Source organism: Haliotis cracherodii, unplaced genomic scaffold, assembly GCF_022045235.1.
Source record: "Haliotis cracherodii isolate W230 unplaced genomic scaffold, xgHalCrac1.p SCAF_15, whole genome shotgun sequence".
Lineage (NCBI taxonomy): Eukaryota > Metazoa > Mollusca > Gastropoda > Lepetellida > Haliotidae > Haliotis > Haliotis cracherodii.
Window position 1 is genome coordinate 27,243,736 of NW_027266270.1, and position 13,884 is coordinate 27,257,619.

At 38.8% G+C, this 13,884-nt stretch overlaps 1 protein-coding gene across 7 annotated transcripts in view; it reads left to right on the top strand.

Moving 5' to 3' along the window:
* The window catches only part of LOC139462439 (LIM domain only protein 3-like), a 129,791-nt gene that overhangs the window by 73,869 nt on the left and 42,038 nt on the right, over window positions 1-13,884 (top strand). Inside the window, exon 1 of one of the 7 annotated variants that reach the window (XM_071244151.1) lies at window positions 5,421-5,788. The exons of the other annotated variants lie outside the window; for them this stretch is intronic. The gene's annotated coding sequence lies outside the window, so the exon portion shown is untranslated. Of the gene's footprint in view, window positions 1-5,420; window positions 5,789-13,884 lie in introns of those variants that run through there. 7 annotated transcript variants of the gene reach the window in all.

Sequence of the window (13,884 nt, forward strand, 5' to 3'; positions counted from 1 at the left end):
TTGCCAGGTCCATATTTCCTCCATTTTAGTTTAGTAAGACAAACGAGGGACAGGTCTGATCGCGTCACAGCCGTTATTAGACCCAGTGATTGGCTCTCTAAGGATCCCCAAATTGCTGAAAAATAATGCCTCGTAATTGCCTCCCTTTGATGATTTGCAGAGATTTTTGTGGGAGCTTTTGCACGTAATTTTGTGATGATCATTATCAGCTGATCGGGTCTTTACCAGCCCAGTAAGGCTGGCCACTGATTGGGAGACTAATTGTATCAGAAGAGCTTTTTGATCATTTTCATCATTCTAATTGATTTTAGCTTTCCTGCCTTCTTATGTAAATCCGAATGCTAAATGAGACGAATCGTAAATGTTCATTTACCACTGCATGTTCCCTGGGCTGGCTGCAATCTCAGAAAGCACACAGTCCATGTGTACTCATCGTCCATTTTTGGCCGTAAACAAAACATTGAATTAATCATCCCAACTTTCATTTGTTTGCTGAGAAATTTATGTACATCCGTCAAAAATCATAGAGACAATGGCGATGGGAGGTCATTAATTTGACTGGGGATAATTGAGGATTTAGTTTACTGGGCATGCCAACAAGTTGCACCTAATTGGAAGAATAAGCAGGCCGGATTAGAACTGGCAATTTCCCACATAATTGGTGTCATCAGTTCAATGGTCGAGCCTTATTCGAAAACAATAAATCACCACTTAGTATCTCTTTGCGTTGACGTTCCTATTCCAAAAGCAAATGTTATGTATGAACTTAATCTGGCAAATATCCTTCAAGTTAACAAGAATTTTCGCAAGAAAGTAATGCCCTAGTCTCGTTTCTTTTCTCAGCAAATAAATGCTGACAGGAGCAGAATTAAAGCAAATACCGTTGATGCTTCTATCTGCTATAAGCCAGCAATGATGCCACCGTCACAATTTGGGAGGAAATTTGCTCTAATAATTCACAGAAACTCGAGAGTGCATCCAGTTAGCTTGGAATTGTTTCAGGGATATGACGGTGATATCCACTCATATCCAATAGCGACTTATCTGGATCCTGTTTATTATTGCTTGAGAAGTCCACCTGAAGTACATGGTATTATCTCAAACTTGTAACAATATTTAAAAGCTCAATAGTTTTCATTATTACTTTAGTGCACGTGAATCTTGTTCGTTGTGAAACAATCTTTCAAATTATTTGTAAACCATTTTGTTAAATTTAAATTCTAAAGAAAGCATGCATCTAGTTTGTGGGGCTTGAAAGACTTTCTCATTTTCAGCTTAAACTTAAATCTGGCAATCCAAATTTCATATTCTATTGCCACCTGGCTCCTTAGAAAATGAACAAGATTGATGAATTATTCATGAATATTAGTTCATGAACAAAGATTTCACTGGTGCTTTTTTCCTCACTGGTATTAACTGTATGGATAAGTTATTAATAGAAATGGCTACAAGGATCCTACATTTTCTAAACTCATTTATATTACAATTGGTTCAAGGTTGAGAATTCTCACAAGGAAGGGCAGCCTCATAGTCAAGAAACTCGTGATGATACAGGCACATTCAGACTGTTTATCATGATGAATCGGGTTTGAATCTTAGGCTGCCCTGATTATGCTCTATGGTTTGTGAGCACCATACCCATGCACATTGGTTGCACCACTTTGTCTTCCCTCTCACATTAAGCCTTGAGATGACAGTTCAAAGCAGCTTTAAACCCAGGACACTCACTCACTTGAGAATACTCTGGTTGCCATGGTGATATGCCATTATGGTATATGGGTAGTGATCTCCCAGTAAACATGTTATCTCAGAGAACAGCTGATATGGCATCTAAAATGTTTTAAGGTGATGAGAAGTAGCTTAGTGGTTATTGTGCTTGCTTGTCATGCATTAGATTTAAGTTTGTTTCCTCAATCTTGCTGGGGCGGTCAGGTAGCCTAGTGGTTAAAGCGTTCGCTCGTCACGCCGAAGACCTGGGTTCGAATCCCGATATGGGTACAATGTGTCAAGCCCATTTCTGGTGTGATATTGCTGGAATATTGCTAAAAGCAGCGTTAAACCATACTAACTACTCACTCACTCAACCTTGCTGTCCTATCATTAATGTGTATAGGGATGGTTGGATAGCCCAGTGGTTAAAGCATTGGCTGGTAATTCTGGTAAACTGGTTTTGTAAAAAAAATGACTACAAAAATTCAGATAGAATGAAAATGACAGGTAATGAAATTACAAAAATGGCATCAAAGGTTGCAAAATGTTCATGTAGGCTCGGTCCTATGTTTTAGACCATTTATAGAAATTGAACATGCCTTTGAATGTGGTTGATGTTTTTCACCATGTAGAGTTGACATTACTGATTCCAAATTCTTTTATGTACTACTCAACTTTTGGTAAGTCATTGTATATAGATATACACTTGACATATACTGCTCAAAAGAAGTTATGGATCACCAAAATCTTTCACATTACTATCAACGGGTAGTCCTTAACTTTTTTTAGTAGTATATAATGAGAATCAGTTATGGAAAGATAAAAATATCCCCATCAAAAGTGCCGAAGTATTTGACTGATGTTTTAGAAACATAAAATTCCACAGTTTGGGCTGAGAAATTAATCATTTTCAAATCATGTAGTCCTTGATAGGAATTCCCTCATTCCAGTATAGACTGTAACTCCCTGTGAGTGAAGGTGCTTGACGTTTGAAGGCAATGCTACTGGATAGTCCATCAGTTTCATGGTAGAAGAGGTTATTTTTATTTCCATTTCCACTGCTAAAATTACTAGGAAAAGATTAGTGTTCACATCTGAATGGTCTTTCCATGGGAGAAATGACAATAATTTCATGAATAGCCAATGAATAACGATAAGTGTCTTTGACAGATGTCACCACATCCCGGACGCATGACAATCCAAAACAATTGACAGCCATCTTTTTTTCCGTCGGGAATATGACTATCAGAATGATCTTGAGTGCAGCGAGAATATATTAATGCAATTAATACAAATACTTTCAGATTTTGGATGTATCTGATGAACAATCGCTTTACCAACTTTTATCCATTAGCATATTGTGAATGATTCTGTGATTGTGACGTGGATGAGTGCCATGTGATGTGCATAACGTGTCGCGTGACCATCTGTGACAGAGTTAGGCCATGTGATGCCTTCAGACCAATTGGAGGTTGGAGAGGGATTAAGTTACGTGAACATGGTAATGGCAGTTTTTGACAGATGTGTGAATTGTATGACAACAGGTTGCCATAACGTTATGTGACATCACTGCTTGTAAATCAGTTCAGAGGATTATTATATACTGGGAGGTTTAATTGTTTTAATAACCAGGAGACATAATTTGCATCTTTTCAGAAATAGTAAAATTATTAGTTTTGCCACATTATTACTTTACCCCCCAAAAGATTCCGAATTGGAAATTTTCACTTTCACAATCTACTACGTGATTAGGTTTGATAAATAACACAATTTATGTAATTTGAATTTTCTAGCCCCAACAGTTTGTAAACTTGATTCAAAGTTATATATTTCTCAAAATCTACCTTTTTTTACTCGTTCAATTTTCATCAATCAACAGTGCATCAGTAAGATACAAAAAAAACTAAAATATTTTAAAAGAAATACAAATAAAGAAAAAGTATCTTTTTAAGCTTGAACTAAATAAATAAATAAATAAATAAAAAAGCTGTTTACTTGATATTAGTGTCACAAGTAGCCACTGTACAGCAATCTTAATGTTTTATATTCCTGAAAAATTAAATCTGAAGCATAAAATAACAAAAATTAACTTTCAGTTTTAAGCATTTAGATTTTATCTCAATTCTGTCTGTCAATACATAAATGGCACGCCCATATTTTGTTGATAGGCAGTAACATTCAAATCAGGTTTTTCTAAAAATATTTAGTTTTAAATAAATAGGTTTCCTTGAACTTAAGTCAAGGTTTGCACGAGGTGCTATGAGGAGAATAAACAAAATGAGGTGATAGAGTCTAAAACCGTTTCAGCATGGCATACATGTTAATGAGATCTGTGGTAGCACCACTCATGTAACATAATGCAGATCGCGATTTTCAGATATAATGTAAACAACTTTTTTTACTACTTCTATGTCGGAATGATTTAATTAACCTTGAACAACTCGAGGAATATGACAAGATTTGTTTGGCCGAAACAACCACAGGTCTTGTCAGGGCAATGCCAAAGGGTATTATTAGAAAATGTTGAGGTTTTTGTAACTTTTTTTCTTTTCAGAAGTTACTTGAGTACCTACTTTGCTTAATCCATGTTGTTTTTCATTGCTTTTTCTGGCATTGTATAAAAACATGAAAGTATTGAGAATTAATGGACATCTAGTATAACTCTTAAAATTGTATTTTTAACCTTCCAAATTCTGAACGACAAGTTTATGGAAAAGTTTGATATCATAAAGTAGATTTAAACTCTATTGGCTTGCTGATGATAAAATGTTTCAATAATTATTCACTGGTCGTTAATTTTGATGGGATGACGGGAGGTTGGAATATAATTATTTTCAAACGCCCAATACTTTTCCACCATTCGCCCAGGTCAGTACGAGGATTAGGCCCCGGTCGAAACCTTCGTAATGAAAACAAGGGCCTTTATCCCATTTGCTGATGGGAATCACATTTTTCTTATTGACTGTTGAAATAAAAGGAACATATTCACATCAGCCCTTTTAATGATGAGGCTGTCTTGGCCCCGTTCTGTTTCAGCCAGGGGTTAAAAAATCCAATAAACGGAGTTTCTTGTTAGGCGAGTTCTGTCATTTCAATTTCGTTTATTGAAGATCAATGAAAACAGATAAAGTAAAGACTGGCAAACGTATTAATTCCCAGACAGATTTTCTTTTAATAAGCCTCTATAATGAAGTCATCAGTGACCTAATCCTACAAAAATAAGTAAAGTATTATGCTTCCCATTGCAATGGACTACACGATATCACTTTGCAGATTGAAACACCATTTTTCATTAGAGTCCGAAATAGCCCAGCGAACGCTTAGAGGACTGTGCACGCTTGATAAAAAGACAGACACAGTGCAATTTGGGTGAATGAGGAAATAGCCACATAGATTTAATTTCCTCTAATTTTTTTCAGCATTTCATGTCTTGATTACTCAGGCCCATGGCGAGAGCCAACGATTAATGTAATTTCATTACTTTTCGCTAGATTGATTATTATAATTAAACTCCCTCGTTTGACAAGGAGTAATGTGGAATCACTTTGAAAATGAAGGGAGATTAAAGTCGTCGGCCTTATGGATTCTTGCCGCGGAATCACTTGTAGACGAGACCATCAAATTATGGACTGTCAACAAAATGTCCATGTCTCGGGTAATGGACCTCGATGAAATAAATTAAAACATGTCGCCGCGTAAAGCCTTGTGTTTTCACATAAAGCACAAACTCGATTCTCGAGTAAATTGCACTGATTTCATCTATAGAATGCGGAGGGGGTTTGTACATGTAATTACAAAGGCAGAGAAGAAGAAAGGTTCATTTGGATGGGTGGGCATGATCAACATAGAGGGAGCCAAATGGTTCCTGTCGGCAAGCGAGAATTAGAGGCTTGAGATAGACAGGAAGAGGCAGTTACACGGAGCTACGTAAGATTCAGTTAGTCCAAGCGGCAAACTACGACACATTGAAATCCACACAAATAGAGGTTCTGATCTGCTTGAAATAAGGGATCGAGATCTTGACAGACCTTGGTCTCATGGCTGCGGACAACGGCACTTGGATGTGATAGTTGTGCAGGTAGGTGGAGGGGAGGGAGATGTTGTGTGGGGAAACAGCTGGCTCGGGGAGGGTGGTGGGGAATGATAGGGGCTAGTGATGGTAGGGGGCTAGTGTTAGTAGGGGTTAATGATAGTAGGGGCTGGAGGACAGTGGGGCTCGGTGATAGTATGGGGCTAGGATAAGTAGGGGTTACTGTTAGAAGGGGGACAGGGAGGCTTGGTGATAATAGGGGGCTAGGATAAGTAGGGGTTACTGTTAGAAGGGGGACAGCGGGGCTTGGTGATAGTAGGGGGCTAGGATAAGTAGGGGTTACTGTTAGAAGGGGGACAGTGGGGCTCGGTGATAGTAGGGGGCTAGGATAAGTAGGGGTTACTGTTAGAAGGGGGACAGCGGGGCTTGGTGATAGTAGGGGGCTAGGATAAGTAGGGGTTACTGCTAGAAGGGGGACAGCTAGGCTTGGTGATAGTAGGGGTCTAGGATAAGTAGGGGTTACTGTTAGAAGGGGGACAGTGGGGCTTGGTGATAGTAGGGGTCTAGGATAAGTAGGGGTTACTGTTAGAAGGGGGACAGCTAGGCTTGGTGATAGTAGGGGTCTAGGATAAGTAGGGGTTACTGTTAGAAGGGGGACAGCTAGGCTTGGTGGTAGTAGGGGTCTAGGATAAGTAGGGGTTACTGTTAGAAGGGGGACAGCGGGGCTTGGTGATAGTAGGGGGCTAGGATAAGTAGGGGTTACTGTTAGAAGGGGGACAGTGGGGTTAGTGCTAGAAAGGGGACAGCGAGGGGTAGTGCAAGGGGAAGTGGGGGAGGGATAGTATGGGGTGATAGTATAGGAGAGTGATAGCAGTGGTGCAGAGGTAGAGGGGGTTGTGGTTAGAGACAAGAGAGACAGTGGGGGCAGTGATAGGGGATGGGGTCATTGGTGGGGGGTGATAGCACGGGTGATAGTAGGAGGGGCAGTGGTAGTAGGGTGTTAGTGACAGAAGGGAGACAGTAGGGGAGTGATAGTGAAAGCTGGGCTACAGTGGCAGGAGTAATAGGGGAGACTGGGGTACAGTGAGGGGAGTGATAGGAGGGCAAAGAGGGGGATGAGAATGGGTTTTGTTTGACAGATACTGATGATTTTAGGGGATGAAAATGGAACATCAAGTTGTTGAGTAGAATGTCAACTCTTCTCTGTTTTGGATGTTTGGGTTTTGTGATAGATTTATTTAGTTGGGGTGATGCTGGAACACATTTATAGTTCTGCTGTGTGCTGTCTCATGCCATGTTAATGAGGTTAATGATTGACCCAAACTTTATTGGATTTCTACATTTGTTTATGGTGTAGACTGGTGTTTAATAGGTTCACGGGACACACACGGCAGGGTTTCATAACCCACAGCAGTGTCCCCCTTGTATAATGCTACAATATAACTAAATGCTGCTTAAAATCCTAAACTCTTGCCACGTTCCAGATTCTTCTTAGTCTTTTTCTAATTTCCCTTTTAATACTTTTAGTAGAAGGCAAAAGTAAGTGTGAGAACATGTTTTCAATCTTTTCAATGAAAAATCAATTAAGAAATCTTGGTTATTAAAGTATTGGAAAAAGTGTTCCATTTCTATTGATATGCTTCATTGAAAGAAATATCCACTTGGCTTGACATGTGAAATGTGTGCCTATGCACTTGGCTTGGCATGTGAAATGTGTGCCTATGCACTTGGCTTGACCTGTGAAATGTGTTACTATGCACTTGGCTTGACCTGTGAAATGTGTTACTATGCACTTGGCTTGACCTGTGAAATGTGTTACTCTGCACTTGGCTTGACCTGTGAAATGTGTTACTATGCACTTGGCTTGACCTGTGAAATGTGTTACTATGCACTTGGCTTGACCTGTGAAATGTGTTACTATGCACTTGGCTTGACCTGTGAAATGTGTGCCTATGCACTTGGCTTGACATGTGAAATGTGTTACTATGCACTTGGCTTGACCTGTGAAATGTGTTGCTATGCACTTGGCTTGACCTGTGAAATGTGTTGCTATGCACGTGGCTTGACCTGTGAAATGTGTTGCATTAGAAAATCAGGCCACAAGTGTCAGTGTCGTCAGCTTCATTGTACACTGATAAACCGTGAAAACATTATGATAACTGAAATCAGAGTGAAATCATTTGGGCATAAAATCCTAGATTTTATTGTTGCATTATGCACTGATCAGTGACTTGTGATGTATTGTGTCTGTGTTTGGACACATACATCTGCATAAACACAGTTTGAGAAAATAGAATATGGAATACATTGTCCTGCAATAAAGTGTAGACATACGAAGTAAACCAACAGTTTGAGTAACACAGGCTTTGAAATAAACATACTATCAGTTGTACATAGATCAGGGTGAGGAAAAAGAGGTGAGGTTAGGAAAGGTGGGGTGGGGAAAAGTGAGGTGGGGTGAGTTTATTAAAAATGTAAGTACCGGTAAATTCTGGGAGCCATGCTTTCCTGCACTCCACAACCGAGTTAGTGCTATATTGAAGGGCACAATAATGAGGGAACACTGTACCACCTTTTCTTTTGCCTCTTTTTTATATGATTGCATTATTTAGGGCAGTTTCGCCAATAAAACACAAATATAATAAATCGCCAAGCCATAGTATATTTAAAGAAATATATTGAATTTCACTTGATTGTGTTTTATGCATATTTTCCTTTTTCTGCTCATTCCTGGTAGCAGATGGTTTGACTGGTGCAAACCCTATCTGATCTTTTTCAATTGTTTTATTAGAGTTACCTGCCCTTACTGGTGTTTACAAACAGGTACAGATCAACATTTCAACATTATAAGTCCATTATGCAGTTTCGTCATGAATTTGTATTCACTCAAAATTATGTTAGGATGTTTGTTGGATCTTTGTAAAGCATTCGCTTATGACACCGTCATGGGTAAAATAAGTGAGGCCTTTTCTTGTGTCTCTCATCTTGATGTTGCTGGATTATAGTTAAAAGCCATGTAAAACCATATTCACTCACTCACTCGTAAGTGTAGTAGGGTACCCTAGTGGTTAATGCGTTCACTCATAACTCCAAAGGTCTACGTTCGATTTCCCACATGGGTAAAATTTGTGAAGCCTTTTCTTGTGCACCTCACCATGGTGTTGCTGGAATATTGTTGAAAGCCAAGTAAAACGATACTCATTCATTAAAAGTGCATTAAAATATGAGGTAAGAAAATATAGTTCTGAAAAAATTGTGTATCTTGACCTGGTGATACCTGTCCAAAATGACTTGGGTGGTATCAACCCCAATGTACACTGGACGACTCTTTGTATGCATCGACATTGAACATAGATCAACAGACTTGCTCAAGATGGGCATGTCCTACACTGCATTTTGTTTGACGGAGCTTACATGTGAGCATGGAAATACCCGGCTTTCAGAAGATTTGCATAGAGCAGTGCTCCATTTTGGTCTTTAGCATTAGGCAGTATCCAGCAATGCTCAGAACATGACAAAGTGTTCGCATGCTTTCATTTTAAAAGCTTTGTCTGCCCTGAGACTTTATATCAATCGAGCTAAAAGCTTTTCTGTCTCTATTATCAAGCAGGGAGGCCAGGGAACCAAACACATTTCAAAATTAGTTTGGGATTTATGCCTTCTTTAAAAAGTCCAGTTTGAAACCTCAATAATCAAAGCTTTGGAGTTTAGTCTCAAGTTAATGGACAGAGTCAAAAAATTGACATGGGAAATGGACTAAGAAAGACAAACGGTAGAGAGTGGTTTTAACAGTTTCAGTGCATTCTTTGTAACAAAACACACATTTCTCCTTCTTAATTCCCTCAAAAGAATATTTGCAAATTTTCTCCTAAAAAGGTGGATAGCGGTGAAATAGAGTGCAGTTTATTCATTGTTCTGTCGGTCAATGTTGTCGGCCATTGCTGCCGGTCACTGCCGTATCAAATGAGAGGTGACAAATGAAAAAACATGTCGCTTTTTTGTATGAAGTATTTTGTTTCTGTTGTTAACGTGAAGTTTTGAATGTTTATTGACAAGGGGTTTAAGTGGGGTCACTTCGTGTACCAAGTTTGTTTCTTTGAATTACGAATGACATGTTGACTGCTCACTCTTCCAGGGTGTCGGGTCTGGTTTAACAATGAGTGTCTTCTTGAGGATATTTATAAATGTTGTACATCAAGCTGTAGGCCTGGAGGGTTTTGTGTCACACAAGTAAAAGATATGTCAGAGAAACTTAAAACTGTTAAAATCTTGACAAGTCAACTTAACCAGGGTTAAATATGTGTACATTAGCTGTCACTTGAATGTCACTCAAAATGTATGGTGTTCTGAAATGAAGATTATGTTCCTAAATGTACTCTGTGTTTTCAAAACTGTCATCATCATCATCATCATCATCATCATCATCATCATCATCATCATTAGTTTTAACCTGTTGAAATTTCTGTACTTCCTCCATTGCTATTTCGGAGCAGATCCCCAGTGCCCTATTCCTGCTGTCGGAACAGACTGAAATAGATTATCAAGGTGATGATAATCAACCACTAGTTTGTCTGGTCCTGTCTGGGATATTTACAGGCCAACATGATAGAGCTGTATTGTCATTCACTGTAACCCTATGGTGATTGCAGTCCAACATTCCCCGCTGTGTCAGTATACCCCCACAATTTGTCTCTCTGCTCATTCTCTTAACCACCAGCTTGTCTGGATGGAACAACAGCCTTAGCACAAAGTTAATCATAAGATAAGCGACACTATGTTCTAATAACATACGAAATAAATGACAATACCACATATCAATTGGTTTGAAAGGGATGTATCAAAATTTGTCAAAGTATTATCTACAATTGTGACAAACCTAGAAACCCATGATTAATGTGTAAAAAATGGCGGCACTAGTCTCCTGTGTCTAACAGCAATATTGGTATAGAGCTTCCCGTATAAATCATGGTTGAAACGGGCCAATCATTCCCTGGAGTGAAAACTTCAAAGTTTATGGTAAAAGTTTAATGATTATCATAAATTGTGCAGTCATCCATTTGTAAAGAGACAAATGTTGGGAAGCACGATCACAGAGTACTGGGAAGTGGGCTATGTGGTCATGTCTGTCAGAACTGCTGGAAATGTGACCCGCCATCGAGGGCTGGTTGATTCAGACGTAGGACAACAGTACGCCAAGGAACCAATGCATATGTCTGACCATTAAACTTTAATACATTTTAAGAGATTGGCTTTCAAGTGGATGGTTCTCTAGAAGGATTAAAATTTAATTTGAACTGAAATATGAAAGGAAGGATCCTAGTAGTCCAGTCGTAGGTAGAGGCTTTGGCTGTCATACATCTGCTCTATGAAATAATCATAAGGTAAAGTAGCTTCAAAGTAGCTGCATTCAAAGATGTTAATGTGGCAAGTTATCTTTAAAAACGCTATATTCAACCTGCTGTTAGGTTTCTATGTGGTAGCGTTGTGCTCATCATGTGTTCAAATCCAAGATTATCGTTCTTGATGTGTTGGCATCAGATATTGTAGGTATATTTGTCAGTTGCATCACCTGAATCCGGAGACAACACTGGCATTGTATCCATCACTCACTCACTCACTCACTCACTCACTGTTACTACATTTCTTATTGAAAAGGTGGTTTTATCTGCATATTGAAGAAATGGCTAATAACACTTAAGATAAGAGACTCTGGGCAGTCACATGCTCCATACAACAAATAATGTATATTGTATTTTCTCTTGAGTGACAGAACGACTTGAAGAAAGAATATAAGGGAATGTTTGGTAAGAGCAATAAAGTAAGTTTGAAATAATGATGTTACACAGATACTGTACACGGTAGATACCATAAATCATTCAACCCCTGGATGAAGTCAAAGTAATGAAGTCGGAGATCAAATTCAAACTATAGAACCTCAGACCATTTTACTGTGAATCGGAAGAAATATCTTGATCTTCCAGCTTTTGAAGTCTTTGATTTTCTCGAAAAATATAATTTGACCAAGAAAAATTCATTTGGTATATATTTTAATTTCAAGTGTTATGACATATTTTATAGATACGAATTTTGAAAGATTATTGTTCATGGTATTTAGTAGAATTTATTTTTTCATATGTAATAATAATTTTGATGGTGACTGGTTACAAAAATTGCATCTGTTGTAATGTCTTGAAGCAGATACAGGACTCTCAGTATGACCCTGATAACATTTTGGTGGTTGTTGGTGAGGTCAGGATAGGTGCTGATACTGACATTGCTGTTAGGCACAAATTGGAGATGAACATGCTGGAATATACCAGGCATCATTCGTACTACACAGGTTCAGATAAAGATAACACTGAAGCACATATAATTCTAGGTTTTCAGTGGGGTAGACACATGTCTCAAATTATTCATTAAAGCGCATCCTCAAAGAATACCAAAAAAGTAATTTGAAAGAAAAAAAAAATCAATTAGCGTTTTTCCTCTGGAGTTTGAAGCAGAGTGACAAGTACAGCAGTTTCACCCCCTGCTATCAGGATTATATCAATAAGCTTCTAATGAAAGCTATCAGCTGACAAATTGTGTTATGATATTTTGTAAATGGATCTCAGAATCAATTAACCCTATTGTAAAACAGAGTCAATTTGCTAGATTGCACTGTTTAATAACACACACAGGGAAGCAGTGCTGTATGCTTGTAATGGCTTTTATCATGGTATGTGATTTAATTTGCGGCCAGGGTGTTGGTAGAATGGAAGCAGGGTTTAGTTGGGAGGGACGCCAAAGATCTTTTGTAGGGAGATAATCTCCTAAGTTCATCCAATCATCAGACTGCCATCTGTAGTCAGCCAAGGCAAGTTACATTGTGTGAACTGCATAGCACTATCTGGGCATATGGGAACATGTAAACATGGGGCTGTCCTTGGTCACATGACTATCAGTGATATATCCAAAGCCTATTTCCCTTGACATGAAGTGGATAAAGTCACAGGGCACAGGCAACACATTTGCCATGCAGAGTTAAGTCCCTTAGATGTGCTAGAATCCTATGGTCTAGGGTCAGAATCCCAAATTTGGCATACAGTGCAGAACTGTGCAGATCCACTGTAGAATAGGTCTTCCGCAACCCATGCTTGCTGTAAAAGGCTACTATGCTTGTCGTAAGAGGCGACTTACGGGATCGGATGGTCAGGCTCGTTGACTTGGTTGATGCATGCCATCGATCCCAATTGCGTGGATTGATGCTCATGATATTAATCACTGGATTGTCTGGTCCAGACTTAATTATTTACAGACTGCATTCATACAGCTGTAATATTGCTGGGTGCGGCGTTAAACAACAAACCAACCAACCAACCAACCATACAGTGCATGTGGGTTTCACTAATGTTGTAAGACCTGCATTTGTTTTTTTGCGTGCAATATTTAGTGCACACACTATGTCAGATATTACTGAAATATAGTTCTCAGATGAGTTGGACCCACTTCATGCCACCAATCGCAGGTTGCTAGATTATTTACAGGCCACCGTGGTACAACAGGAAACAATACTCACTCACGTTCTTTGCAGCAGATCATTCATTGAGAGCACTGTTATTCTGCAGTGATAAAATATATCTTGATTTGATAAATTGTAATGTTGTATTCAGGCAATGTTTGCTTAACCCTTATACAACAAACAGGCTGGGCAACACGATTCTCTTTACCATCCTGCCCGCAGCTACGTGCATGCCAAAATCAAGGGCAGGTAACTCTTACACATCTCAGTCACAGGGGAACATGACACTTCTTAGCAATTATTAGGCTTTCGTCCCACATCAACCTGACATGTCATGATATACGGTATTCTACGTAATAAGCCCCCCGCTCTAATAAGCGTCCACGTCGAGATTTGCTAATATATTGGCTATTGAACAATCCCAATTAGCACCTATTCGGACCCATTTTCGCATATAAAATGCACTGCTTCCTTCCCCATTTGCGTATAATATGTACTCGTGTGATATATGCACCCTTTATTATTGGTAATTAAATTCTGGAAAAATATATCTGTCATACATAAACATTTCACGCTGTCAGCATAAACCACAAAATTTATCTTTCAACTCTGTTTTTTCATCAAAATAATATTCAATAAGAGC